The sequence below is a fragment of the Cornus florida genome, unplaced genomic scaffold, assembly GCF_030987335.1.
Source record: "Cornus florida cultivar Cherokee Brave unplaced genomic scaffold, ASM3098733v1 CherokeeBrave_3.0.0_Hap2_Chr03, whole genome shotgun sequence".
In the NCBI taxonomy this organism is placed as follows: Eukaryota; Viridiplantae; Streptophyta; class Magnoliopsida; order Cornales; family Cornaceae; genus Cornus; species Cornus florida.
The window spans coordinates 52,053,210-52,076,053 of NW_026775573.1; the positions used below are offsets into that span (position 1 = coordinate 52,053,210).

A 22,844-nucleotide genomic window follows, 5' to 3' on the forward strand; every position below is an offset into this window, starting at 1 on the left:
CCAATCAGTAACATTCGATTAGGTAATTCACTGCAACAAATCGGTGTAAGTATCATTACTCTTTTTGAAATCTAACATTTTAAGATGACGAGTTTTAATATATATATAAATATTTTATTATATTGACAGGGAATAAATTACTAAATCTGTCCACAATGAATTCACATGATATGATGGTTTACTTTTTATAAGTTCAATGTAAAAAGATTAAATTAGTAATATTACAAAAAATATATATATATATAGTACTTTAACTTTTCAAATTTGACATTTATTTTGTTACAGTCAAAAATAAAAAAGTAGCCATGAGTATATATTTTGAAAAAAAAAGTCCTCATAGCTGTCTTCAATTCTTCAAGTACACAAGTCTTTGCAACCAATTTTGCATGATTCTTTATAGAGAAATGATAGGTCTTCCAACCTCAATTGCCGACTTCTCCTCCGAATACAGTACGGTTGGATCATATTAGAACTCTTAAAAAAAAATCCCGTAAACATCTCTTTCGCTTCAACTAATTCCCAACCACGTTGTATTTAGAAAAAATTGACAATTGAAGTCGGAAGATCTATCATTATTCTTCTTTATATATCTTCTTGAATGTACTCAAAATAGATGGCCCATTGTCTTAGGATAAAGGTGAGATTGATCAGCAGTATTATTGTACCAATGATCCAATAGTTTCTTGGATGATTATTATTATTATTATTATTATTATTATTATATTTTTTTGAATAATCCAAGGAACCACATTTTCTTATATATGCATGGGAATAAAATGTACACAAGGATCACAATTATGTCTTTATCTTTGATTTTATCCACTCCAATAGTCCAATATTATACACATAATTACTATAATAAGTACTGAATACACATATACATAATTACTCTTCGATTGTATTATTTGAGTGAAAGATAACATCGTAGTGTTATTAAATATGATAATATTATTTTAGTTTAGCTATGGACTCTGTATCATTACTTTTAAATCTATCTTCATAAAAACTCACCTGTACCATAGGCAAGGGCAAGGTTTGAACACCTGGTAGCATCCATTAAATATTCTGTGATGCGCTTTTTTAGGAAGACTATTGATCTTCAAATGGATACACACACACACACACACACACACACACACGCACACACACACACTAAAACTCTTGATCTCTGATGAGCGCTGAAAAGTGCGTATTTAAACTCTTTAAGCTTAGGCATTCTAGTACCTTTATTTATCTTATTTTTCCACCTTAGATTAATTTCGTGTTATTTCCATTTTCAGGTACTTATCCCCTAAATAAGCTAACTCAGCCAAATAAGAGCAGAAATGAAGTAATTCTGGAATGAATCAAAGAAATGAGCAAAGTAGAGTAAAAGGAAGCTCAAATGTGGAATTTCAGCATCTTCGATCGATCCAACATCAGTCTTCGATTGATCAAACTTTCATCGATCTCAGCACTTCAAGATAGATCCAAGCCATGATGTCATTTTCAGAGATCCCAAAAGTTCGATCGATCCAACATCATTCTTCGATCGATCAAACTTTCTTGTCCTTATCCAGATGCTAGATCTTATCCAACTGTACCACCCTACCAACCGCTTTTGTCCTTTTCCCAAAAGCATCTTCAAAATATCTCAGATTTATTTTTATCCAAAAAGGCGCCGCCATTGAGGATCGATCTAGCCTAAGTTCGATAGATCTCAGCCATGTTCGATCGATCCAAGTCCAAGGTTCGATCGATCGAACTTCCTCCAGTGCGAAAAAGTTAAATATCCAGCTTACAAAAAGTTGTCCTTTATCCAATCATTGGGGAATATTTGTTGTACGATCCCAGCTTATTTTGGGTGTCATTTGACCTACCTATATAAGGATAATGATTACTTTCTACATGATATCACATCATATCATATCATACCTTGTAGAACTATTGGAGAGGAAGTTTAGAGGAGGAGGAGGCTAGAAACACCATTGGCGACTTTTCATTAACCAAGGAGCAAATCTCTACCATGGAGTTAGCCCTTGAGGGTTGGAGAAGCACTACCATGAGTGGCTAGACATCCTCTTGGGGCTAGAGTTAGCCCCAAGCATGCTTTCTACATCTTGATTTTGTGTATTATTGAGGGGTTAGTGTTGTAATACATGTTTTGGCACTTATATATATATATATATATATATATATATATATATATATATATCTTGTTTATTCAATGATTTATGTGGTTTAATGCTTCTAATTGATCATTTCATTCTATCCATATGTCTATGTATGCTAGAATATATGTTCATGTGTTTGTCTCTATTTCTTATGTTATTGAAGCATGTCTATGTGTATTAATGCCATAGATCTAGAGATTGTCAAAACATTGTGCTTAATGGAATGCTCTTGTAATTTTCTTGATGGTTCATGCTCATTTCTTGATGGATTGTGCATCTCCCTTAGCTTCATTAGTTTAATTTCATGTCATTAGCTTAATTGAAGTGTAGTGGTAGCATAGTTGTTAGATGGGAGGACAATCCATGCTTGTTGTTTGATGTTTCATACTTTTGAATGCAAGTAGCATATGTCTCTAACCTTGTGGTGTATTTGGCTTGTGAGCTTAATGAAATGATTAATGACTTGCTAGATATATTGTGCTTTTCATATGCTATTTAGACAATATATACTTAATTGTTAGATATATCATGTTTTTCACATGTTGCTTAGACAATATATACTTAATTGGTCACCCTTGCTAATTGAATCAACCAAATACACACACACATCAATATTTGCAACACACATTTCCCTCATTAGTCACTTGTTAAGGGTGTAGAAAAGTATTGTTTGATGGTGACCTCTAAACCCCAAGATCTCTCTCTTACTTACTCTTTATTGCATTCAATTATTTAGTTTAATTTACTTACTAGTTTAATTAACCAACCAACTATTTGTTTGATCACTCGACCTGCTAACCCTAATAGTGATTCCACAACCAAATTCGACTTCAATCCCTTGAGACGATCCCTACTCGCCCTAACTATATTTTTAGTGAAGGTAGTAGTGGCTTTTATAAATGTAAAACTTGGCCCTCGCCTTAATGCACACTCTTAAGCTTATGGTGTAGCGACACACCATAGTTTCTGGCACCGTTGCCGAGGATTAGGTAACGTCGTATTTGTGGAATCAATTAGGAATTAGTACTCTTTTGATCGTATCTTTACTTTATTTTTATTTTTCTTTTGATTACTTATTGTGTTTGTTCATCTTTGACAAGGAGAAATGAGCTAGGAAGCAAGCAAATGAGCATTCAAGCAAAGGAGTTAAGCAAGAAAGGAAAAATGCTAAAAATTTAAAAAAATTACTAAGCTAAGCTATAAATTTGGAGTTGAAGTGCTAAAGGACCTTTGTGAGACTTTCTTTACTCAATCCCTTAGTTAAATCGTCGGCCCGCGTGGAGGCTTGTTTTTAATCTCTCAGATAAATCGTGAGCCCGCGTGGTGGCATTCTTAATTGTTCTTTGCATCATTGTTGTAATACCCCGTAATTTTAAAGAGTGTATTTAAATTAATTTTGTGTTAGGTTAATTCTTTAATGTGTAGATTTATTCACCTTGTAATTATATATGTTAGATTAGTTAATTAATTTTATTTATTTGTGCATGTAATATTGATTTTATGTTCTATATAATATAATGATTAGTTTTGAAATTTTTATTGGTTATATTTTAGATTAATTATTATTATTTAATTAAAGTATTTAATTTGTATATATTAATAATAATAATATAATAATAATAATATTTATAATAATAATAATTATAATAGTTTAATAATAATAATAATAATAATATTTATAATAAATAATAATAAATCAATGTAATGATGAAGAAATTAAATCTTAGGATAGGATTTCATTCCCATAGTTGAACCTTAGGACATCTTGCTTGACTTGGCTTGCTTGCCTTAAAGCCATATGGTTGGGAATGTGGTTAATTAAATGCAAAAATAGATATTTGTAATATTTATATTATATAAATTGTATATAAATTAGCTAGCCTACCTTAGAAGGAAGGAAAGGGAGTTAGAAACAAATTATAAATTTTAGTGAGCCATTGTAAAAGTGTGGAAAGGAAGAGAGAGAAAGAAAGGAGCTTGGATCGGTGTAGAAAAAATTTACCCGACTACGCGCAACCGGCGGATTTATTTTAAATCCATAAGGCAAGTTGTTATCTACTTTTCCCCTTTGAATCCATAAATTATTCATTTAATTTATTTCGGGTTTTTAGAGACTAGAAACCATGCTAGGAATTTCAATAAATTAATTTTTAGTTTATTAAAATAATGAGATTTTAATTATTAAAGAGGTTAGATATTTATTTATTAGCCTATGTAATTAAAATATAGCTGAAAATAATTAAATAAGGCTTTAGGGATTTTTCTAGAATTTTCTAGATTTTTTCGAGGCTTTTCTGCAATTTCCGGCGAGCCTCCGGCGAGGTTTCCGGCCACCGGCAGTGAAGAAGATGACCGGAGTGATCCGGTGTGATGCGGCGCATTGTAGGTTAGTGCGCGCGTGCATCCTGGCCATTGGTAGAGTCTGATTGATCCGGTGCATCGCAGTCCATGTTACTGCAGTACACCCGGATCAAGAACCGTTGGATTAGGTAGATTCATCCAGTGTAGCGCGCCCATAGCAAGACCATGCAACCAACGAATCAGCAAGTGCCGCGTCATCAGGATGCATTAGTGCGCGCGTGGCAGCGCGTGACTGATTCCAGACGCGCGTGGGGGCGCGTGCAAGCGTGTGCGCGTGTGAGAATAGTGGAGGCGCGTGTGGGAAGCTCTGGGAGGCGCGTGGGGGCGCGTGAGGGACCCCTACAGCTACTGGAAAAGTCCAGAATACCCCTAGGGACTGTTTTGTAAATTCCAGAACCTTAAACTTGGATTTTTAGGTACTGTGTTGGTATTTACGGGTTTAACGGGCCACGAAATTATTATTTTACTACCCGTTACTTATTCTTATGGCCGATTAATATTTCTAAACCTTAAATGGCACGTTTACTGTACGGATATGAAGGTGATTCATTTATCAACATTATTATAGATACTGTTATTGTTTTATTAAATGGTATTCAGTAGTACTGTTAATAATGTCACGGTTATCGTAATATAAATTAGCCATTAGATATTATGGGATATTTATACTGTTAATCATATATCAACCATGAGTATTATGCTGTGTGCATTTCAGAGAATAAATGGACTGTTTAAATTATGTCGCATTTATATTACATGGATGTGTTGCCATATAGAACCATGTGAGCTGGCTAATAAGTTTAGACTCATTTATACCTTATGCATTCGTTACTATAGACAGATGTGTGGCTGTCGGGGTATGTGGTTTAATATTATTGGCAGGTGTTGCCTAATTGACATGCTCAGTATGTTTAGTAATATTATTGGCATGTGTTGCCTAATTTATATGCTCAGTATATTCATCAGTACTTTGAGAGGTGTTATCACTGTGTAATTCGTTATAGTCTGTGTTGTCAGTACCGTGCACCATGTATAATAGCTGATTTCCCGGGTAGGGAAAGGCGACACTTAACCACCTAGTGTGAGTCTAAGTGATCACCGTCTATTCTGGTTGAGGTCATGTTATACATTGGATAGTCCCTTAGGATGTATACAGATATAGTACTCATCCGATTCATAATGATTAATTTGTTTGATTCTCTGATTTGGGTCATAGTAGAGAGGACTTGCTCGTGGGGTTGACCCACCATTGTTGTTATTTCAGGATACGGTCAGTACCCGTTCCAAGGTTGAGGTTAGCAGTGAGGGACCACCATTCGAACTCATCTACTCTTACGATCCAGTTCAGGGTAGAAGTTTTATGTATTACTTCAGTTTCAGTTTTTATTTACTTTTGACGTTGAACTCTCAGGGTTATATTTAGGGATCCTTGACATAGGATTTCCAAGTTGTAATGGAGTACTGTATTAAATAAAGGATGGATGTTGTATTATTTAGTGTTCCTTTCCTGTCTAAATTCTTTTATTATCATCATTTTGTATTCCATGCTTGTATATTGCCAATTGTTTTTGATATCCCTCATTTTTCGTGTATAAGCCTGATCAACTTATGCGTGGAAAATGTGGGGGTGTTACAGTTGGTATCAGAGTATTCCAGGTTTGAGTGTCTTAGGGATCTGTGATTACTATACTTCCGCGTTGTGTATTATGATAATTAGAGCCTAAGTATTAGGGTTCTTTGTATTCTTTTAGTCGGTCCATTATAATGTACTGACGTTAGATTTTTCTGAAATTTAAAAGAAGGATGTCTCGGCGTGGGACAAGGAATGCGAACCGTCATCGCAGTATTTCCCCAACTCAAAATGAGAATCAGGAATTTTCCCCTCAAGTTGCTGATATTATTGCACGAGCTATAGCAGTAGGAGTAGCATCTGCTCTACGAAACCAGCAACCTCCTCCGATAGTACCTGTTCCTGAACCAGTGGTGCAGCCAATGTCATGGGACAAAACTCGTCACTCGTTTATCAGAGGGAATCCACCGACATTTGCGGGGTCCACAGATGTCTTGTTAGCATATCAGTGGAAACAGGAGAGCGAGCGTCATCTTCGGATGGTAATCTGTACCAAAGTGCAGAAACAGATGCTAGCTACGTTTATGCTGATAGGCAATGCATTGCAGTGGTGGGAGTCTATTACTACTGTCGAAGAGAGGACCAGATTGACTTATGCTGAATTTCAGACTCGCTTTGATGACAAGTATTTTCCTATGTCAGTAAGATCAGCGATGAAGACTGAATTTCTGGATCTGCAACAGGAGGATATGACTGTGGCTGAGTATGAACAGAAGTTCATTAATTTGTCATTATTTGCACCAGATGAGGTCAATACGGAAGAAAAGAAGAGAGACCGCTTTGTGAAGGGTTTGATATGGCCGATTAAAGTGGTGATTATAGGTAGTCCTGCATATACTACTTATATCCAGGTGGTTAATGCCGCTTTACAGCACTGCCAGATGAGGAGTGATTACCGGAAGTCTAAGGGAGATAAGCGGGCTAACCGAGACTACCAGACAGTGGAGAAAGGAAGCAGCAGTGGTACCAAGTCCAATGATCGGGGCAGATTTCAAGGACATCAACCTTGGAAGAAAAACAAAGGAAACCCAGATGTGCAGAGGGATGGAGTCCCTAATCAGGGTAGACAAGGTGGGGTACCTCAGACCGGACAGGAACAGTGGTCGGGAAATCAACAGAGAAGGCAGGCAGGTCCTTTTACGGGACGTTGTTATCACTGTAGAGAGATTGGGCATCCGGCCAAGATGTGTCCCAAAGCTAAGCAGGGACAGTATGGGCAGCCGAGACCTAATCAGCCGTTACCTCTACCGGCCCCACCGATGCCACGTGGGCAACTTCAGAATTTTCCGGCATTTCCAGCACCACCATTTCCTCCGGGACAACCTCCACAGCAGTTGCATCATGGCAGAGTTTATAACTTCATGCCACATAATGCGCAGGCTCCTCAGGCTATTGAAGGTATGTTTTCTATACATGGTAGAACTGCTCGTATACTGTTTGACACGGGTGCATCACATTCTTTTGTGTCTAGATCTTTTGTTATCTTATCTGGTATGACGACTCAGTTATGTGACCAACCTCTTAACATTTATACACCATTGGGAGTTGGCGCAATTTTACGAGAGTGTAGCGGTGATATCCTTATAGATATGGGCCGGCTTCGATTTCTTGCAAATTTGTTAGTATTAGATATGCATTCGTATGATGTTATACTTGGGATGGACTGGTTATCTCAGTACCATGCTCAGGTTAACTGTTACGAAAAATCTATTGTATTTGCTATACCAGGACAGGAGATGTATCTTCTTGTTGTACCACAACCTGATAGAGGACCTAGCACTTATTTATTCGTTCTTGAGGAGAACTCACAGGAAGCGACTGCGGTATCTCTTGACAGTATTCCGGTAGTACAGGAATTCCAGGATGTATTCCAGGAAATTCCAGGCTTGCCACCGAGTAGAGAGATAGACTTCGTCATTGATTTAGCTCCAGGCACTACGCCTATTGCTAAGGCGCCGTACAGAATGGCACCAGTGGAGATGCGAGAGTTGAAAGATCAAATTCAGCAGTTGCTCAGCCAGGGATTTATTCACAGGAGTACTTCACCATGGGGAGCACCAGTACTGTTTGTAAAGAAGAAGGATGGATCTCTTCGTCTTTGTATTGATTACAGAGAACTGAACAAGGTCACTATTCGTAATAAGTACCCGTTGCCCAGAATTGATGACCTGTTTGACCAGTTGAAGGGAGCTACTTACTTCTCAAAGATCGATTTGAGGTCTGGTTATCATCAGCTACGAGTCAGAGAACAAGATGTTCCAAAGACAGCATTTCTCACAAGGTACGGATCTTACGAGTTTCGTGTTATGCCTTTCGGTTTAACGAATGCTCCAGCTGTCTTTATGGACTTGATGAATAGAGTATTCAGAGAATACTTAGATCAGTTTGTCATCGTTTTCATCGATGATATTCTGGTTTACTCTAAGTCAGAGAAGGACCATGCCAGACATTTACGCATTGTCTTACAGACACTTCGAGAACATCAGTTGTTTGCGAAGTTTGAGAAGTGTGAATTTTGGCAGAAAGAGGTCAAATTTCTGGGCCATGTATTGCCAGAAAAAGGATTAGCAGTAGATCCAGCCAAGGTTACGGCAGTTATGGAGTGGGGACAGCCTACCTCACTGATAGAGATTCGCAGTTTTCTGGGATTGGCGGGGTATTACCGCAGGTTCATCCAGGGTTTTCCAAAATTGCGGGTCACTTACTCATCTGACTAAGAAGAATGTACCATTTGTATGGGATGATTCTTGTCAGACTGCTTTTGCTGAATTGAAGAGTAAGTTAACTTCTGCACCTGTCTTAGCCACACCTCAGAGTGGAATCGAGTATTTAGTATTTACCGACGCTTCTCTGAAGGGTTTGGGCTGTGTGTTGATGCAAGAAGAGCGACCAGTTTCTTATGGGTCTAGGAAGCTTAAGCCTCATGAGCTTAATTACCCGACTCACGATCTAGAGCTCGCAGCAGTGGTTTTTGCCTTGCGTATTTGGAGACATTATCTTTTGGGGGAGACTTTTCGATTGTTTAGCGATCATAAAAGTCTACAGTATTTGTTCACACAGAGGGAACTGAATATGAGACAGCGCAGATGGTTGGAGTTCGTGAAAGACTATCATTTCTCTATACAGTATCATCCAGGGAAAGCGAATGTTGTAGCAGACGCACTCAGCCGCCGACCCTATGTCAGCCTTTCAGCTTTGTTTGCAACAGAGTGGGATGCGTTAAAGACTGTTGATGAGTTAGCAGACGCTTTTATGGCATGTGTGGTAGTAACTCCTTCTATCATTCATCAGGTCATTCAAGCGCAACTCTCAGATAAACAGTGTATTGATCGGGTTTCGGAGTTAGCCTCCGGAGATGTTCCTTTTTATTCTGTAGGGACTGATGGAGGATTGAGGTACAAGGGACGTTTAATTGTGCATTCAGCTGACAATTTGAGAAATGTTGTGATGAGAGAGACACACACTTCTCAGTTCTCTGTACATCCAGGGGGAGACAAGATGTATCAGGACATGAAACGCCAGTTTTGGTGGGCCGGCATGAAAAGAGACATAGCTATCTTTGTCTCTAAATGTAGCACCTGTCAGATGATTAAGATTGATCATCAGAGACCGCCAGGATCGTTACAGCCACTTCCCATACCAGAGTGGAAATGGGAGAGTATTTCCATGGACTTCATAGAGGGATTACCTACTTCACAGCATAATCACAACTCTATTTGGGTCATTATTGATAGATTGACCAAGTCCGCTCATTTTCTGCCTGTTCGTTCAAACTTTACGTCAGAACAGTATGCTAAGCTGTATATTGCAGAAATGGTGAAACTTCATGGCGTACCATTGTCCATCGTATCAGATAGAGATCCGAAGTTTGTATCAGGATTTTGGAGGAACTTTTAGCAGGCTTTGGGTACAGAACTTTATCTTAGCACTGCTTATCATCCTCAAACAGATGGACAGACTGAGCGAGTTAATCAGATTTTAGAAGACATGTTGCGGGCCTGTGTTCTTGATTTTAAGGGCAATTGGGAGGAATATTTGCCGCTGTCAGAGTTTACTTATAACAATAGTTATCAGAAAACTATTGGTATGGCACCATTTGAGGCTTTGTACGGTAGACCGTGTAGGTCTCCTGTCTGTTGGCTTGGAGTGGGTGAGAACAGCTTTTTGGGTCCTGAATTTATTAAGGACACGTCAGAAAAGATCGCTATCATTAGGGATCGGATGCGTACAGCTCAAAGCAGACAGAAAAGTTATGCTGACCGTCGAACTCGTGTTTTGGAGTTTAAGGTTGGTGATCAGGTTTTGCTTAAGGTTTTTCCCATGAAGGGAGTAATGCGGTTTGGGTCAAAGGGTAAGTTATCACCTCGTTTTGTGGGTCCTTTTATGATTACAAATCGAATTGGGGCAGTAGCTTATCGTCTGACTCTACCAGATAATCTTCATAGGGTACATAATGTTTTTCATGTATCTATGCTGCGAAAATTTCTACGGGACGAAGATCGATATCAACACATTGATGTGGGTGAAATTGAGTTGCAACCCAATGCAACCTATTTGGAACAACCTTACTGTATTCTCGATCGTAGGAATCAGATACTGCGCACGAAGACTATTCCATTAGTACGTGTACAGTGGAGTCATCATAGTGCTACAGAGTCTACTTGGGAACGGGAAGATATTATCCGTGCCAAGTATCCAGAGCTTTTTAATACAGGTATGTAGTGAATTTCGGGGACGAAATTCCTTTATCAGGGGGGGAGAATATAATACCCCGTAATTTTAAAGAGTGTATTTAAATTAATTTTGTGTTAGGTTAATTCTTTAATGTGTAGATTTATTCACCTTGTAATTATATATGTTAGATTAGTTAATTAATTTTATTTATTTGTGCATGTAATATTGATTTTATGTTCTATATAGTATAATGATTAGTTTTGAAATTTTTATTGGTTATGTTTTAGATTAATTATTATTATTTAATTAAAGTATTTAATTTGTATATATTTATAATAATAATAATATAATAATAATATTTATAATAATAATAATTATAATAGTTTATTAATAATAATAATATTTATAATAAATAATAATAAATCAATGTAATGATGAAGAAATTAAATCTTATGATAGGATTTCATTCCCATAGTTGAACCTTAGGACATCTTGCTTGACTTGGCTTGCTTGCCTTAAAGTCATATGGTTGGGAATGTGGTTAATTAAATGCAAAAATAGATATTTGTAATATTTATATTATATAAATTGTATATAAATTAGCTAGCGTACCTTAGAAGGAAGGAAAGGGAGTTAGAAACAAATTATAAATTTTAGTGAGCCATTGTAAAAGTGTGGAAAGGAAGAGAGAGAAAGAAAGGAGCTTGGACCGGTGTAGAAAAAATTTACCTGACTACGCGCAACCGGCGGATTTATTTTAAATCCATAAGGCAAGTTGTTATCTACTTTTCCCCTTTGAATCCATAAATTATTCATTTAATTTATTTTGGGTTTTTAGAGACTAGAAACCATGCTAGGAATTTCAATAAATTAATTTTTAGTTTATTAAAATAATGAGATTTTAATTATTAAAGAGGTTATATTTATTTATTAGCCTATGTAATTAAAATATAGCTGAAAATAATTAAATAAGGCTTTAGGGATTTTTCTAGAATTTTCTAGATTTTTTCGGGGCTTTTCTGCAATTTCCGGCTAGCCTCCGGCGAGGTTTCCGGCCACCAGCAGTGAAGAAGATGACCGGAGTGATCCGGTGTGATGCGGCGCATTGTAGGTTAGTGCGCGCGTGCATCCTGGCCATTGGTAGAGTCTGATTGATCCGGTGCATCGCAGTCCATGTTACTGCAGTACACCCGGATCAAGAACCGTTGGATTAGGTAGATTCATCCAGTGTAGCGCGCCCATAGCAAGACCATGCAACCAACGAATCAGCAAGTGCCGCGTCATCAGGATGCATTAGTGCGCGCGTGGCAGCGCGTGACTGATTCCAGACGCGCGTGGGGGCGCGTGCAAGCGCGTGCGCGTGTGAGAATAGTGGAGGCGCATGTGGGAAGCTCTGGGAGGCGCGTGGGGGCGCGTGAGGGACCCCTACAGCTACTGGAAAAGTCCAGAATACCCCTAGGGACTGTTTTGTAAATTCCAGAACCTTAAACTTGGATTTTTAGGTACTGTGTTGGTATTTACGGGTTTAACGGGCCACGAAATTATTATTTTACTACCCGTTACTTATTCTTATGGCCGATTAATATTTCTAAACCTTAAATGGCACGTTTACTGTACGGATATGGAGGTGATTCATTTATCAACATTATTATAGATACTGTTATTGTTTTATTAAATGGTATTCAGTAGTACTGTTAATAATGTCACGGTTATCGTAATATAAATTAGCCATTAGATATTATGGGATATTTATACTGTTAATCATATATCAACCATGAGTATTATGCTGTGTGCATTTCAGAGAATAAATGGACTGTTTAAATTATGTCGCATTTATATTACATGGATGTGTTGCCATATAGAACCATTTGAGCTGGCTAATAATTTTAGACTCATTTATACCTTATGCATTCGTTGCTATAGACAGATGTGTGGCTGTCGGGGTATGTGGTTTAATATTATTGGCAGGTGTTGCCTAATTGACATGCTCAGTATGTTTAGTAATATTATTGGCATGTGTTGCCTAATTTATATGCTCAGTATATTCATCAGTACTTTGAGAGGTGTTATCACTGTGTAATTCGTTATAGTCTGTGTTGTCAGTACCGTGCACCATGTATAATAGCTGATTTCCCGGGTAGGGAAAGGCGACACTTAACCACCTAGTGTGAGTCTAAGTGATCACCGTCTATTCTGGTTGAGGTCATGTTATACATTGGATAGTCCCTTAGGATGTATACAGATATAGTACTCATCCGATTCATAATGATTAATTTGTTTGATTCTCTGATTTGGGTCATAGTAGAGAGAACTTGCTCGTGGGGTTGACCCACCATTGTTGTTATTTCAGGATACGGTCAGTACCCGTTCCAAGGTTGAGGTTAGCAGTGAGGGACCACCATCCGAACTCATCTACTCTTACGATCCAGTTCAGGGTAGAAGTTTTATGTATTACTTCAGTTTCAGTTTTTATTTACTTTTGACGTTGAACTCTCAGGGTTATATTTAGGGATCATTGACATAGGATTTCCAAGTTGTAATGGAGTACTGTATTAAATAAAGGATGGATGGATGTTGTATTATTTAGTGTTCATTTCCTGTCTAAATTCTTTTATTATCATCATTTTGTATTCCATGCTTGTATATTGCCAATTGTTTTTGATATCCCTCGTTTTTCGTGTATAAGCCTGATCAACTTATGCGTGGAAAATGTGGGGGTGTTACAATTGTTGTTAAAGCATAGGAGTATGGGTTAAGTGTTTGTGGAGGAAGTTTCATTGAATTGTTGTGAAGTCGAAGTGCTTGTTCATTCATTGTGTTTATGTGTTTTTACATTGTGCATGCATGGTTGTAGATCACTAAGACCAACTCTTGTCCCTGTTGATTTGCATCTTGAATCCGTAGTTAGAAATCCTAGGGGAAGAGGAAGTTCTAGTTCTACCCAATCCATTAAATCAATGGAAGGCTATAATGAAGAGCATGTGGAGGACCTTGATCACATAGACAGACAAGGTATCCTCCATCCAAATGTGCATCATGAGAACATGCAAGCACCATTAGACATGCCTAGGCCATTCATTCACCAACCACAACAACAACACGGCCAAGTTCCATTTGGAATGCCAAGGCCAATGTATGCTCCACAACCTCCCATCATTCAAGGAAATCAAAATCAAGGAGCCCATGTTGCACCTCTAATTGCTAATCATCCCCTTACTTTGAGAGATCACTATGTGCCTAATGAATATAATGCACCCACATGCATTCAATTGCCACCATTTAGAGCACATCATTATGAAATTAAGCCACAAACCATTCAAATGCTTCCTAACTATCATAGACTTCCAAGTGAAGAACCTTACAAGCATTTGGATGAGTTTCTAGAAGTATGTTCCACCGTAAAATATACAGACATGCCAAAAGAGGTCTTAAGACTCAAACTTTTTCCATTCACCTTAAAAGATAAGGCAAAGTATTGGTTTAACAATCTTAGGCCTTTTTCAATCACTTCTTGGGCAGAAATGCAACAAGAATTCTTGAAGAAGTACTCTCCGGTTTTTAAGACCAATGCCATGAGAACCTCAATTCGGGAATTTTCACATGGGGATGGAGAAACGTTGCATGAGGCATAGGAACGCTTTAATGAATTGCTTAGGAAATGTCCACATCATGACATGCCCAAATGGCAATTAGTTCAATATTTCTTTGAGAGCTTATCGGACAATTACAAAGGCATGGTTGATGCTTCCATGGGTGGCTCATACATTGATAGGCATTAGGATGACGTGTGGCGTCTTTATGAAAGCATGAGTGAAAATTCTTTGCTTAGAACATTAGCATCCAAGAATGGTAGAAATTCACAAGGTAGGAAGAGTGTTGACTTACATCAAGTCGACCATTCAAATGAAATAGCCGCTGAAATGAAGTCTTTATCTCAAAGGTTTGATTAATTTTTGATTAACCAAAACTCGGCAAACCAAGTATTTTCCTTCCCTAACCATTCTCATCGTACATCAAATGAAACATGTATGACTTGTTCTAGTGTTCTTCATTCTACTTCTCATTGTCCTCACAGACAAGTGCAAAATGAACCTAATGAATAAGTCAATGTAGCTTTTGTGAACTAAGGGAACAATCCTTATGGTACTCATTATAATTCAAGTTGGAGAAATCATCCAAATTTCTCTTGGAAAAACCAAGGAGAGGGCCCAAACCCTTCCCAAGGCGGTTTTCAAGGGAAGGATATTCCACCTCCACTTCAAAACCAAGGATCCCAAGGTTATAGACCTTATCAATCACAAGGGAATCAATTTACTAGCTCTCATTTTCCCAACCAATCTTATTCCCAAGGAAATACTAGAAGTCCTGCCTTTGAAGAAAAAGTTTTGAATGCTTTGGGCACTCTTGAGGCAAACACACAATTACTTCATTCTCACTCTCAATCTATTGCGAAACTAGGAACCCAAGTAGGGCAAATAGCAAGCACTCTTAATGCAAGAGAGAAAGGAAAGATGCCTATGAATGCCCCACCTAAACAACAATGTGTTGTGGAAACCCATTCCTCATCAGAAGGCCACACCATTGAGCATGTTAATGCGGTGACTACCTTGCAGAGTGGTAGGATTGTGGACAATCAAGTCAAAAAGTTCAATGAAGAGAGTGAACTGGTGCAACCTCAAGTTGTCACCCGTCCCGTTTCACATCCCATTCCTCTTTCATTGCACATACATGATCTTGTGAATGAGAAAGCTTCAAAATGTGATTTGAAGAATGATTTTGCAAATGATTTGAAGAAAGATTTGCTGAAAAATGAATTTGAAAAGGTTTTGTTGAAAAATGATTTGAAAAATTCTTGTGTTGAAGAGTTTTCAAAAGGAAGTGCTGAAAAAATGTTTGAGCCAAAAACTCCATTTCCGGATACCTTAAAAGGATCCATTTCAAAAGACAAGCAAAAGGCAAAAACCAATGAAATCATGAAAATGTTTAGGCAAGTAAAAGCCAATTTTCCACTTTTGGATGCAATCAAGCAAATTCCGGCTTATGCCAAATTCTTGAAAGACTTGTGTACCCAAAAGCGGAAGAACAAGAGCCAAGCACCAAGAAAAGTGGTTTTAACTGAGCAAGTGAGCTCAATTTTGCAACATAACACTTTACCAAAGTTTAAGGACCCTGGTTCACCTACTACTTTATGCATTATTGGTGATCATATCATTAATCGGGCACTTCTTGACTTAGGAGTAAGTGTTAACCTTCTTCCATACTCGGTTTATGTCAAATTGGGCCTAGGTTAATTGAAACCGACGTCGGTAGTTTTACATAGGGGTGGCAATTCGGGTTCGCGTATTATAATCGTATCGTGTCGACCTAGGGGTATAACACTAAATGTGTCAACCCGAACATGACACGATTAATAATCGTGTCACATATCCTCAACCTGAATACGACTCGTTTATTAAAGGGTGACACGACACGACACGTGTAACCCGTTTAATAAATGAGTTGTGTTAGACACACCAAACACGACCTGTTTAACATGTTTACCCACTTAACCTGTTTAAGGTGGCCAATGATTAAAATACTAACAAATAAAATACTAGCAAACATTAGTAGAAATTTTGTACTCTAGTCCAAAAGAGAGATTAAAAGCAAAAGATAAGTTATAAGTTATTAATTATTACAAACCCAAATAAAAAAATTTAATATAAATGTCTTAAAGAAACTGAGTCTTGAAACTGAGTCTTGAACCCCTGCATTTTAATATTTGGTTGCACTTGCACTTGCACATCTGCATTTTTATTCTGATCCACTTCAAGGTCAATCAAATCAAGATTATCTTCTGATCCACTTTCATCAAGTCTCATGGAAGAATCCATCTAAATATTACCAAAAAAAAAATAAAAATAAATCAGACATATATAATAATGCAGACATAAAATTACAGTAAAGTTAGCATAATTTGTAAAGAATCCATCCAATATTTTTTTTTTTATAAGCAAAAGGAAACTAATTGAGGATCAGAAATAGCTTTCTAGGCTGCATTGTCCATCATTTAACAATTGAATGCAGAATTGTTCAGAGCCCAATGCATATTTCATCATCTACTCTTAACACTCATTCAAATAAAAAGAATTGAAATAAATTAAATTAAATCAATGAAACAACATAAACAAGTTAATCACCAAAAGAATAAAAATTTTGTTTTACTTCAAGGGGTCCTCAGATAAAAAATGCTTGCAATTGTCATCAAATTAGACAATCAGGTGTCAAAGATTCATGCCATCACAGGAGCCCCAATCTAAAAAAAAAAATTACTAGAATTTTTCAAAAAAAAAAAATCGAAAGGGTCAGAGTTGCTAACTTATAGACACTATGGAACAACCTGCTTTTGGGAAGGTGTTATACTTCTGTCACTATATATAAACAAATATAGAAAGCAAATATAGTGCTGAAGTGCGTGATTTTCGTCATCATGTAACACAAGTTCTTTTTTCTTTTTTGTCTCAGCTAGGCTTGATTGAATCTGATCGATCTAACATAATTAATTTTATAAAAATGAGATGATTGAAAAGTTTTACATTTATAAAACCTAAAATCTGGGAAAAAAAAAAAACAAAAACTAGAAAAGATTTATGATTTACAGAAAATGAAAGAGGAAAAATAAAAAAATAAAAAATTTTTAGGAAAACTTGTTTCAAAGTAGATCTGAAAGAGGAAAGGCAAAAAAATTCGAACGAGTGTTATTTCAAAGTAGATCTAAAAAAGAGGAAAGACAAAAAAAAAAAAAAAAAAAAAAAAAAAAAAAAACTTACTTCGATTGTTCGTAGTTTGTGTTCCTCAAATCCTCTTTTGGACAGTCGAAGTGTAGTCAGTAGTGATCTTGGTCGCTCGAAGTGTGATCTTGTTTACTGGTTAAGGATGAGAGAGAGAGAGGGGAAAGAATAGAGAGAGAAGAGAGAAAAGGGAAGAGACTAGAATATCTTAAGTCTAAACAAGAGGCTAAAACGTATAGTTTGTATATTAGGGTTTGTAATGTAAACATGAAATGACCAAAATGTCCCCTACTAATCAGGTCAAAACAGGTAACGGGTTAGACGGGTTCACGGGTGACATATTTAATGAAACGAGTATAAACGGGTTATACGGGTTGAACCTCAAAACCCGAACACGACACGTTTAACTAAACGGGATAATCGTGTCAATCCGTTTAGGACACGAACCTGTTTATGGTAAACCCATTACCCATTTAACTCGTGTCATGTACGTATCGTGTTGGCGGGTCGTGTCAAACTTTGCCACCCCTAGACTTTTACAACTTGCCGACCGATCCATTAAGAAGCCTAGGGGTATAATTGAGGATCTTTTGATAAAGATTGACAAATTTTTCTTCCCCGTTTATTTCGTTGTCATTGACACAAAATCGGTCCCCAATCCTAAAAGCCAAATTCCCGTTATCCTTGGCCGTCCTTTTTTGGCAACCGCTAATACCAACATCAATTGTAGAACGGGGATAATGAAGATCTCATTTGGCCATATGAAGGTGAAGTTGAATATATTCAATCCCACACCCAACTTATAATGACCCGGTCATTTTTTTTTCCTTTTCTTTTTCTTAGATTTTAACGGATATTTTTTTTTTCCGTTATCTTTTCCTTTTTGGGTTCGGTTTTTCATCACTTGATGTCGTCTCGAGTGCTCTGGAATGATTTCTGAGACTCTTTTCGTTGGATTGACAACTTCTTTTGGGGATTGTGTCATTTCCATATTTTATTTTTCCGAACACTATTCACATTTTGTCTTTTTCTCGTTTATCCTTTTTCCTTTCACAACCTCACTTTTTGTGCTCGAATTTGATTCTGATTTTGCATGTATTCATGATATTTGATATCCATGATAGTGGTATTTTTACTTTTCTAGAAAAGCATGTTGATTGCTTACTTCCTTTATAAAGGGGCATTAATGCATACTTTAGTGTAATTCTTCTTAACTTGTGGGGTTTTAGTGTAATTAAATAAAGTAATTATTTTTCATTTTGGGGACCATTTTGTAATTAAATTTGGAAGATATTTTCAAAAAGGACCTTTTTACAATTTTTTAAAAGTGTGACAAGTGTCACACTCTCATTGGTCCACTTGTTGACATTTGTGTGGAAACACTTTGATGCATTGCATAATGACACTTGTTGGCCTTTGATTGGTGCACTTATTGGCCTAGGATTGGTGCACTTGTTGGCCTAGGATTGGTGCACTTGTTGGCTTGGATGGTTGACAAGTGTAGATATGGGATTAAGCCTAGGAAGGAGCCATGGATTGGTGACAAGTGTAGATTCACAATTTAGTCTTGCAAATATCTTTGGGCCACTTTGGGATTATGGTTTTAAAGGAGAGTTTTTGTACAATTGACCATAGATGTGTGTGTTGACCATGGTGTAGGATCACATAGTGAGTGGAGGATTTCTATTTCCTCCACTCACACATTTTCACATTTCATCTCTTTCTTCATCACCACAAAACCCTAGCCTCCATGGATGAAGCTTGAAGTTTTAGGCATTGACCTTGATCTTTGAGGCCCTTCCACTTACTTTAGACCATAAAGTTTGGAATATTTTTTGTTCCCCTCATTCTCCTTGTTCAAAACCCTTGAAGGATCTAGCCTAACTCCTAATTTTGCTTTGGTATCTAGAGATTCAATTCTCTAGTGAGGTATTGATCTATTATTTTGAAGTATTTTTATGTCATTATTGAGTGTTTTACATGCATAGAAGAGAATGACTTGTATTCTGCCCTTAAACTATTTTAACTTGAAATAAATCTTGTCAAATTAAATATATAACATGAAAATATAATCAATTAGCTTTCATTTAGTTTTGGTTTCATATAATTTGTATTTAAAATGAATTAGTTATGAATTTTTGAAGTTGCAAGCTAGTTGCTGGAAATTTAATTTTTTTCTTATCCGGTCCGGAAATGAATTTTTATATGGAGCTGTGGTGCTTCAATTACCTTGAAATTTTTACTAGAACTTTCCCCATGGATTTACACTACTCAGAAATTTTTCACGATTTTAGAGCATTTCTAAATTTTTTTAAAAATCCGAGACTATCTGCTGTCCATGTTTTTATTGCAGCTGGAAAACATATTTTTAGATGATTTATTTCACTAACCTTTTGACATTAGATCATGGCTTAAATTTCCAGTTTTACACTCTCATATGTTTACTTCCAAAATAAATTAGGTTTACCAAATTTGGATGTCAAATGAATTTTTCATGAATTTTCAAAGTTGGAAGCTACAGGCTGAAAATGTGTTTTCTGGGCAGAATTTGTTTCAAAGTTGTGGGTCAAAACTGTTTCAATTGGGAAAATATTTTGTTAAACTAAATTGATATTATCAAATTACAGTATTTAACCTTTCATTGGGCTTTGGATTTATTCAATTTGGATTGGAATTGAATTTTTTATGAATTTCCCAAGTTGAAGGTAGCAAGCTGAAATATCTGTCTTGCGGATCAAAAATTTGGGGCGATTTCACTTCGGTGGTAATTGGGATTTTCATTCCAATTGAGGTAGGGGATGTTCTAGACTTTTGTATGTGTTGTATTGAGTGTTTAGCATGATTATATAACTTAATTGCATGCCTTGTATCGATTCTAGAAAATTAGTATTAATTATTTCTTTGTATGAAATTTAATTCATAAGGATGTGTATAACTTAGAACGGAATTGTGGCATGCTAGAAAATCATGTTTTAATATGTTTGTTAACATATATTAAATTGGGATTAATTGAATAAGAATTGCATGTTTTATTTAATATTTATCTTTTGTGAAAGATTAAATCCCATGGCCGTACCTAGCATAAAATTGACTTGTGATATGCTTTTAAATTATGTCTTGGCATTTTGTTTAACATACTTTAATTTGAGAGCATTTGGGCAAGTATGAAAATCTAGAGATTTTAATTAAAATGATTAATTAAAATCTAATTAAGGGTTCCATTGGCATAATTAAGTGTTTAACTTGATATTTGTGATAACTATGGCTTATGTTCTAGTATATGTTAATTTGGAACCATTTGATATTGTTTTAAAAGTTAGGGATTTGATTATCATGATTTAATTAAATTCCACTTTATTGTTCTTATGGCCTAATCAAGTTTTGATGTAGTGTATGTAATGACCATGCTATATTGTTTATCTTGTATTAATTAGAGGTCATTTGATTGAGATTTGAAACCTAGGGAATTTAATTAGTTTATTGATTAAATTCTGTTTCTATTGTATTATTGATTAACTCATTTATTTGACATTGATAGTATGTTTAAAGCATGACTTTTGACTTATAATGGATTTATGAGTTATGTTTCAATATTGGATTATATTGTTATAGCGCGTAACGAATCGCGCTCTGAAGATTCGACATGTGATGTTATTATAGCGTGTAACGAATCACGCTCTAAAGATTCGACATTGTCATCCTATAGTAGTTGTGGATTTAGAGCATGTGTTGTGTGGTTTCAGCCTACTTGTGCATGAAGGTAGTTTCGTGTACTATTAAATACGTATATAAGTTGTAAACCTATCTAATTATTTTGGAACCACTTGGGACATTGCATGATGGCTAGGGTTTGGCTCTAGTACGGGGACAAGAGTCCTCTAAGTTAAAAGTTCGTGCGTTGGGTAGGCTGCCTGGGGGTTAGTAGCTCCAAATTAGCCAAGAAAAGTTCGCGCGTTGGGTAGGCTACCTGGGAGTTAGTAGCTCCAAATTAGCCCTGTATCGGTCTCATCCGACTGATGTCCAAGTCTTCCACTATTTGTTTTCGCATTCAATTCCAAGTTATCAATTATGTTTATATTGTGACTGTGGTTTTGGTTATTGGCGATTTGATGTTGTTAAGTACATCCATACTAAATTGCTATATTTAGTTGATTTAGCATTTAGATTTCAAGTTGATAACTTTGAGAATCTATATCTAGTTACTTTGTGTAAGCATGTTTCTATCTGGTTGCTTTGTGTAAGCATGTTTCTAACTAGTTGCTTTGTGTAAGCATGTTATATCTTGTTGCTATGTGTAGCAAGCTCTTGTGTTGTTAAAATTGCATAAAGGATGTGTTTTATGCTAGAAATGATCTTAGGTAGCTAGGATGGTCCTTGAGTCTCACCCTTGACATAGACGTTAGGTGGAATGAACCACAATGATTAAATCATGTACACTTGTAAAACGTAGGTCGATGCATACTCATTTCCTACGAGTAGCTTTATGTTACTCACCCCTACGATATTGGGGCATATTTCAGGTACAGGATATAAGATTAAAGATTGCAATTACTTGGGTGATTTGCTGAGTTGAGCTTCTTTAGAAACATTCTTGTTCACATGCAAGTGTTAGCATGTTTATGATTTGTCTATGAAATGTAATTTTTCTAACTTGGAGGTCTGACATGTCAAATGTTGTAAATGAGTTGTAATAAGGCCATGGGCCGTTGTTGCATGTTTAAAATACTAGTTTACACTTGCGTGTATGTTCACATCATCACACAATAACATATAATGCAATTTGATCATGCCATGGGGAGTCATTTTGATGCCTTAGGGATGACGTTCATCTCTAGTGGCCACTTAGTTTCCTTCGTTTCCGTATTTCAAATTCGTTATCGGGTCATTCTTTTGGTTCATCACAGGACACACTGGGTTGAAAAATCTAGGGTCGTCACAGGTGGTATTAGAGCTCCTATGTTCGAAAACCTTAGGACGACGGGTTTTGGGTGCATATCATACTTTTGTTGCCATGCTCTATGTGTTTATATGCTTTATGATAACATGTTTTTGTTGATAACATGTTTATGTGCTTACGTGCTACATGTTGTATGTCGTTTGTTTAGCATTGTTTTATTCTAATGTAAAGAGCATGACATGTGATGTATGCTAGATTAGAATTGTATATGCATAATTGTGTTGCATATTTGGCATGACATGTGATTGGTTATTGAGGTACGAGTTGAGGTTAATGGTGATTGTAGTCACAGTTTCGTG

The 22,844-nt window shown here is 36.5% G+C and overlaps 2 non-coding genes and 1 pseudogene across 2 annotated transcripts; all 3 read right to left on the minus strand.

Moving 5' to 3' along the window:
- Positions 1 to 14,395: 14,395 nt before the first annotated feature.
- LOC132302026 (small nucleolar RNA R71) lies at positions 14,396 to 14,494 on the minus strand (annotated as a pseudogene).
- Positions 14,495 to 16,829: 2,335 nt separating this feature from the next.
- Positions 16,830 to 16,920, minus strand: LOC132302121 (small nucleolar RNA snoR118). The gene has a single exon (XR_009480752.1). It is a non-coding gene; the product is annotated as a small nucleolar RNA snoR118 (small nucleolar RNA).
- Positions 16,921 to 17,030: 110 nt separating this feature from the next.
- Positions 17,031 to 17,105, minus strand: LOC132302101 (small nucleolar RNA R66). The gene has a single exon (XR_009480735.1). It is a non-coding gene; the product is annotated as a small nucleolar RNA R66 (small nucleolar RNA).
- Between the last annotated feature and the right edge of the window lie 5,739 nt (positions 17,106 to 22,844).